We start from the raw sequence: 6,769 nt of genomic DNA, 5'->3' as shown, positions 1-6,769 counted from the left end.
GGTACCAGGTAGGGCTCTGGCAGTTAGCCCCAAACTTATGGTCCAACATTCCGGGCTTTGTGGCCGGCTGTAAAATGTATGGGGTTGAACCAAATTTTGCAGCATTTGCCCAAATGAACTATCTGAGCCGGACCCCAAAAGCAAGCGGTACCGGCTGGTACCATATTTCCATCCATAAGGGCTACTTGATGACAAGGGGGAAGGAGAACAAGTGGAAGGATTGGAAGAACACCTTCTTCATTGTTTCTAGCCCCGACAAACTCCTCAACAAGAGGTACAATAGGTGGAACACGGATCCACCTCTCCTCGCAGGCGGCTCTAGCCTGCCGCCTGTTCCTCGTAAAGCCAAGGAGGAGATCCTTGATCAAGGTACTATTCAAAGTAGAGATCAAGGCCAACTCTGCTACAGGGGTACGAGAGTTAATCCCCTTAAACTGCACACCCAAATTCAATTAGCTGTATGACGAGTATATCTTGGCCGCCTATGGCCTTAGTGAACGGACCACCAGAGGTAGCCGACCCTTTTTTAACGTTCTTGCATTTTTTGTTTTGCTTGAATTTTTACTAACTCTAAGGTGCTTTTGCAAGCGAAGCCATGGACAAAATCACTGCCTCAAAAAAGGCGGCCGCCCTCCTGCGTACGGCTATCATTAGCCAGAAGCGGCCCTCTACCGACTCTCCCTCAAAGGAGAAGTCCAAGGTGAGCTTCCAACACTTGTAAAAATTCTGTGTTTTCTCCTTTTTTACCATACTTGATGAGTTTGACCTCTTGTTGCAGGATAGGGTACCTAGATCCTCTCCCTCCCAGCAGCCGAAACCCAAGGTTCAAAAACAGACGGCTGGGAGTACGCCTGGTTCTGCCAGGAAACAGTTGGCTGAAAAGCAGGCGCGGACCCCTCAAGGCGGGTCAAAACAAACAACCGTCCCTAGGGACATTCGGCCTCCAAGATGGATAATAGATTTTTTAGATTTCTTTGTCAATTTTTCTTAGATCAGGTGGCCTGTTGTCTTCACCTTATCTAATTTATCCATGCTTCCTATTTCAGGCGGCCATGAAGAGCCGGACTTGGTCTAGATGGCCAAGTCCATGGTTAAGGCTATTCCCTTAGATGACAAGGAATCAGTCAGGGGAGTCGGCACCCTTGACTTGGACTCTATCATGGGTTTACTCTCTGAGGTAGACTTGATGAATTTTCTTCGTCATTGGGCAATCATTGGCACTTAAATTCCGCCTGTTTCTCGAAAATTTTGACGCCTGTTTTGTTGATTCGTAGGCCTTGCTTCGCGTTCATGGTCTCCGCCGACCCATCAACGAAAAGAACAAGGAGGTAAAGGCTGCGAAGGCCATGACCGCCTCTGATTGTGACCGGGCAATGTTTCAGATTGCCCAAAATGAGATTTTGACAACTGACATTCTGTATTATCAGGAGACTGCCACCTTGCAGGTCAAATCCGAATTGGAGGCGGCGAAGAAGAAGAAATTGGAGCTGGAGAAGGCGGTTAAGGACCTCCAAACTCAGTTGAAGCCGCTGAAGCATGCAAAACATGCGGCCGAAGAGCTTAAAAAGTCAAACCAGAAGCTCAAGGAGCGCCTGTCATCCCAGGTAGCGGCCCTGACCAAGCAACTTAGCGTTAAGGCTGAGTTTGAGAAGATGGCCCTGGTCCAGGATATGATGGAGGACTCTTCGGCCATAATGAAGATGACCCGGACTGTTCTCTTCCCACACTCAGACTATGAGCAACGGGAGTCAAAATTTGCCGCCTGCACTGAAGAATATAACATCAAGATTATCAGCAAGCGAACGATGAGGATAAAGCGAGGGAAGAGGCGGTCGACTCCTCTTCTGAAGGTGAGGATGAAGGTGATGAGGAGGAGGTGGACGCCAACAAGGGGGAGACCGAGAAAAAGGAGGCGGACGCCAACCAAGAACAGGCGCCGGCTAATGAGCCTCAAGAGAGTGTGCTTGAGGAGCAGGCCCCCATTGACAGAGCTGATCAGGCGGCCGCCGTTACTGAGACCCCTCTCTCCAATTCTTAAGCTGCTTATTTTTTCAACTCTTCTTCGGCCTGCGAGCCGTTTCTTCTTATATCTTTTTACCCGACCAAGGGGTCGGGGTCTATGAATATTTTTGCCGGTCTTTTTGGCCAGCTGTTTATATATGAATGTGACGACTGTTTGGTCGTCTTATTTATCAATATTTTTTTATTTCCCTTTGTCAAATCTTTTTTCCAAGTGTAGAATGTCTTTATTGACCGCTTGTTTATCATGCCGACCGTTCTTGCTTGTTGTCCTCATTTTTGCATCAAAATTTTCCATTTGAATGTTTTTGAATGTCTGAATGTTGCCAAGTATAAAAGACCCCTTAGTGGGTGTCGCAATCGACTGATATTGTTGCCCCTGGCCGACTGATTGTTTCTTTATCAGTCAGTCGGCCATGAGTTCAGTCGGCATTTCCTTGAAAGCTTGGGATAACAGACTTTCCAGACTTCGATCATTTGAGGAAACTTACCCAGGCCGCCTGTTAGTCGTGCTTGGGCACATGCAAATGTCTTGAGGGTTTTAAGCAATGGTCGTAGTAGGCGTAGTTGAGGAACAGTCGTCCTATTTCAGTAGACCTGGCGTTGGTCTTATAAGGGCGCTACCTAGGTGGTTGGGCGCCTATTTTGATTTTAATTGTTTTCCAAGTTTGATAGAAAGAGGCCGTCTGTAAACGGGACGCCTAGTCGGAGAAGCTACGCCTGTATTGGTTACAAGCGGTAACTTCTGTTAGATCTAGTAGGAATAGTGGTCGAGAGCCCTTGTTTGCCAAAAAACAGGCGGACCTCTCATACCTATTAGGTTCCGTACTAGGGAGGGCGTCTTGTTAACCTTGAGGTTAGTCAATCACCGCCACTTTGGTTTGAGAAGTAGGGAAACCAGGCGGCGGAGGCCGGCTGGTCCCCTTGATTCGCTAAGTTTAGCTTGACTATTAACTCAAAGGTTGTTAACCTAGTAGGAATAGTGGTTTGAGTACCTCTGTTTGCTGAAAAACAGGCAGACTACTCATACCTTTTAGGTTCCATACTAAGTATGAGAGAGTGACTATGAGTTAACATTGTTTACTCAGTCTCCATCACTCCAGCTTGAGTAGTAGAGGTACCAGGCAGCGGAGGCCGGCTGGTCCCCTTGATTTGCCAATGTTGGTTGGATATTAACTCAAGAGGTACCCACTGTATTTATCCCAAGTAATACAGGCGGTCATCCGACTCAGATGTCAACTCTGCTACCACTGGCTCGGTTAGTGGTAGAATTATCCTTGTCTCAGTGGTAAACGACTATGTGGTTGTCCTTGGGGACAGTCGTTTAGGGGCCGTGTGTTTTATTTTATAGAGCATTATTCCACCCAAAAGGGAGCTACTCTCTGCGACAAATCTCATCCGGAGGGATGTCGCTGGACGCCTGCTATAATGTTGGGACAGGTCGTATTAGTTTAATTTTAGGAGAGGGTCAGTCGGCCTGGCGCCTGGACTGGTCATCCGGCCTGTGGCCTTGGCTAGTTCTTGGTGAACGTAGGTGCTATGTAAGAAGGGGCAGCCGCCTGTTTAGGCACAGGGTCGGCCAGGCCCTCTGATAATTTTTTAGCAAAAGTATAGGAGGGTGGCCGTCTGTTTTGGTACCAGTCGGCCATCTTCTATGGAGAGTAGCCGACTGTATGTCTAGACAGCATGCCCCTCTTGCGATAGAATGAAACTCAATGGAGAGTAGCCGGCTGTAAAGGTTTAGGCGGCATGCCCCTCTATTAAAAGTACAAAGTATTGAAATAATTGCAAGTTTTATTAATAACCTTTGTACAATTACATTATTCAGAAGTAATACTTCTTCAAATTGTCTACATTCCATGTTCTAGGTAGGAGCCGGCCGTCTGGTGTTTCCAGGCGGTAGGTGCCGTCTCTGACCTCTTCATAGATCTGGTAGGGTCCTTCCCAGTTGGGAGTTAGCTTTCCCAACTCACTAGCCCTACCGACTGCTTCCATTTTCCGTACGTAGTACAAAGTCCCCCACTTTCAGTGGACGCCTGTGTACTCTCTTGTTATAGGCTCTAGTCATTCTCAGACGGTAGATCTCATGGCGTAGGGCTGCGTTGCCCCTACGCTCGCTCGGGGAGTGAGTCCAATGCTTGGCACATGGATTCCTAGTTGGCCGCCTCGTCATACAGCATGACACGAAGAGTCGGCTCATAATGCTCAATAGGTAGAACAGCTTCTGCCCCATAGGTCAGGAGGAATGGGGTTTCCCCAGTCGCCCCTTTTTCAGTCGTCCTTATGGCCCAGAGAACATGTGGAAGTTCGTCTGCCCATATGCCGCCTGCTTTTTCAATCTTTTTCTTGATACCGTCAGAGATAATCTTGTTGAATGCTTCTAGCTGGCCGTTTGCTTGGGGTCGGCCAACTGATGCAAAGTTGTATGCAATTCCTTGATCCCCCAACCAGTTCTTGAGAACAGGCGTCTCGAACTGAGGACCATTGTCAAAGACCTGACATAAGCACCCCAAATCGTGTAATGACGTTCCTCCAAATGAATAAGATAACGTCCTTGGTCTTGATACCTTTAACATCCTCGGCCTCTACCCATTTAGTAAAGTAGTTGACTGCTACCAGGATGTATCTCCGGCCGCCTGTTGCTGGTGTATACGGTCCCAAAACGTCCATGCCCCACTTGGCGAATGGTAAGGGGCTATGTATGGCCATTAGATCAGTAGCCGGGCGATGGATTAGCTTGCCAAACCTTTGACACTTGTCGCATTTTTTCACCATATCCATAGTGTCTACTTCCAGGGTTGGCCAGAAATCTCCCTGCCACCTGGTTCTACAAGCCAGGGATCTACCGCCTACATGGGAGGCGCAGTATCCCGAGTGCAAGTCCTTTAAGATCTCTCGCCCCTTTTCCGGGGTGACACATTTGAAGAGAGGCTGGAGATAACCCTTTTTGAAGAGTTCCCCTTTATGCATTTCAAAGTTGGACGCCCGTTTTTTCAGTAGGACCGCCTCTGAGTGAGTAGCTGGCAGGGTGCCGTCTGTTAGGTATGCCCGGATGTCATCCATCCAGGTGGAGCTTCTGTCTAGGATCCCAGTAGGGTCCTCCTCAATGCTTCTTTTCTCCATTAATTCCCAGAAAACCGTCCTTGGTGTGTCGCAGGAAGTTGATGATGCTAGTTTAGAGAGGGCGTCCGCCTGGTTATTCTCGGACCTGGGCACTTGATTTAGGTGAAATTCTTCAAGTGTCCTGGCCTCCTGCTTTACCGCTTGTAGGTACTTAGCTTGATCATAGCCGGATGTGTGGCTTCATAGTCACCATGGTATTGGCTTACGATCAGTTGTGAGTAAGAACAGGAGGCTATCTTTCTTGCCCCGATCGCCTTACACATGCGGATGCCAGCCAAAAGGGCTTCATATTCCGCCTCATTGTTCGAGGTTGGAACTTAAACCGTAGGGCGTACTCGTACCTGTCCCGTTTAGGGGACTGACATATGATGCCTGCTCCACAACCATTCATTGTAGAACTCCCGTCCACATAGACTTTCCAGACCTGCTCAAAATTCTCAGGATCAGTCGGCCTGGTTAACTCCACTATGAAGTCAGCGAATGCCTGCCCCTTCACTGCTTTCCTTGGCTCAAAAGTGATCTCAAAACTTTGGATCTCGATTGCCCATTTAATCATTCCGCCTGACGACTCCATGGTTGTCAGTGGCCGCTTGATTGGCTGGTCGGTGTAAACCAGAACCGGGTGTGCTAGAAAGTAAGGCTTTAATTTTTTAACTGTCATGAAGAGGGCAAGGCCAAACTTCTCAACCATAGGGTACCGCAACTCGGCGTTCTTCAAGACGTGGCTGATGAAGTAGACCGGGAGCTGGTAACCGTCCCTCAGCAAGGAGGACGACACTAAGACCATGGTCAGAGAATGCTAAATACATGTATAGTACTTCCTTGGGTAAGGGGCTGACCAACCTTGGCAAGGATTGCAAATGTTGTTTCAATTTCTGGAAGGCCGCCTCCGCATCCGGCCCCCATTCAAACATGGTCTTCTTCTTAATAGCTTGAAAAAAGTAGAGACACTTATCGCCCGACCGGCTGAGGAATCTCCCCAATGTCGCCAGGCAACCCGTAAGCCTTTGAACTTCTCGGACATTGCGGGGCGACTGCATGTCTATGACCTCCTGTACCTTCTCGGGGTTAGCCTCTATCCCCCTTTGATTGATTAAAAATCCAAGGAACTTCCCAGACTCAACACCAAAAACACATTTCTTGGGATTGAGCATGACCTGGTGCCGCCTGAGTGTGGTGAATGTTTCTCGGAGGTCAGCTAGGTGGTCCGTCCGGAGTTTATATTTAACAATCATATCATCTATATACGCCTCCACATTTCTTCCAATTTGGTTGAAGAAGACCGTATTTATCATTCTTTGGAAGGTTGCAGGCGCATTCTTTAGTCCGAACAGCATGACAGTATAGCAAAACAACCCCTGATCTGTGACGAAGGTCGTCTTCTCTTGATCTTTCTTCCACAGGGGTATCTGATGAAAGCCTGAGTAGGCGTCCATGAAGCTCATCAAGGCATGGCCGGCTGTAGAGTCGACCAGGTGGTCGATCTTTGGGAGCGGGTAACTATCTTTGGGACACACCTTGTTTAAGTCTGTGTAGTCTACACACATGCGCCAGGTCCCATTCGACTTTTTGACAAGTACTACATTCGCTACCCAGTCCGGGAAGTAGCATTGTCGAATGAACCCTG

Source organism: Chenopodium quinoa, unplaced genomic scaffold (assembly GCF_001683475.1).
Source record: "Chenopodium quinoa cultivar QQ74 unplaced genomic scaffold, ASM168347v1, whole genome shotgun sequence".
NCBI lineage: Eukaryota > Viridiplantae > Streptophyta > Magnoliopsida > Caryophyllales > Amaranthaceae > Chenopodium > Chenopodium quinoa.
This window is presented reverse-complemented; position numbering follows the sequence as displayed.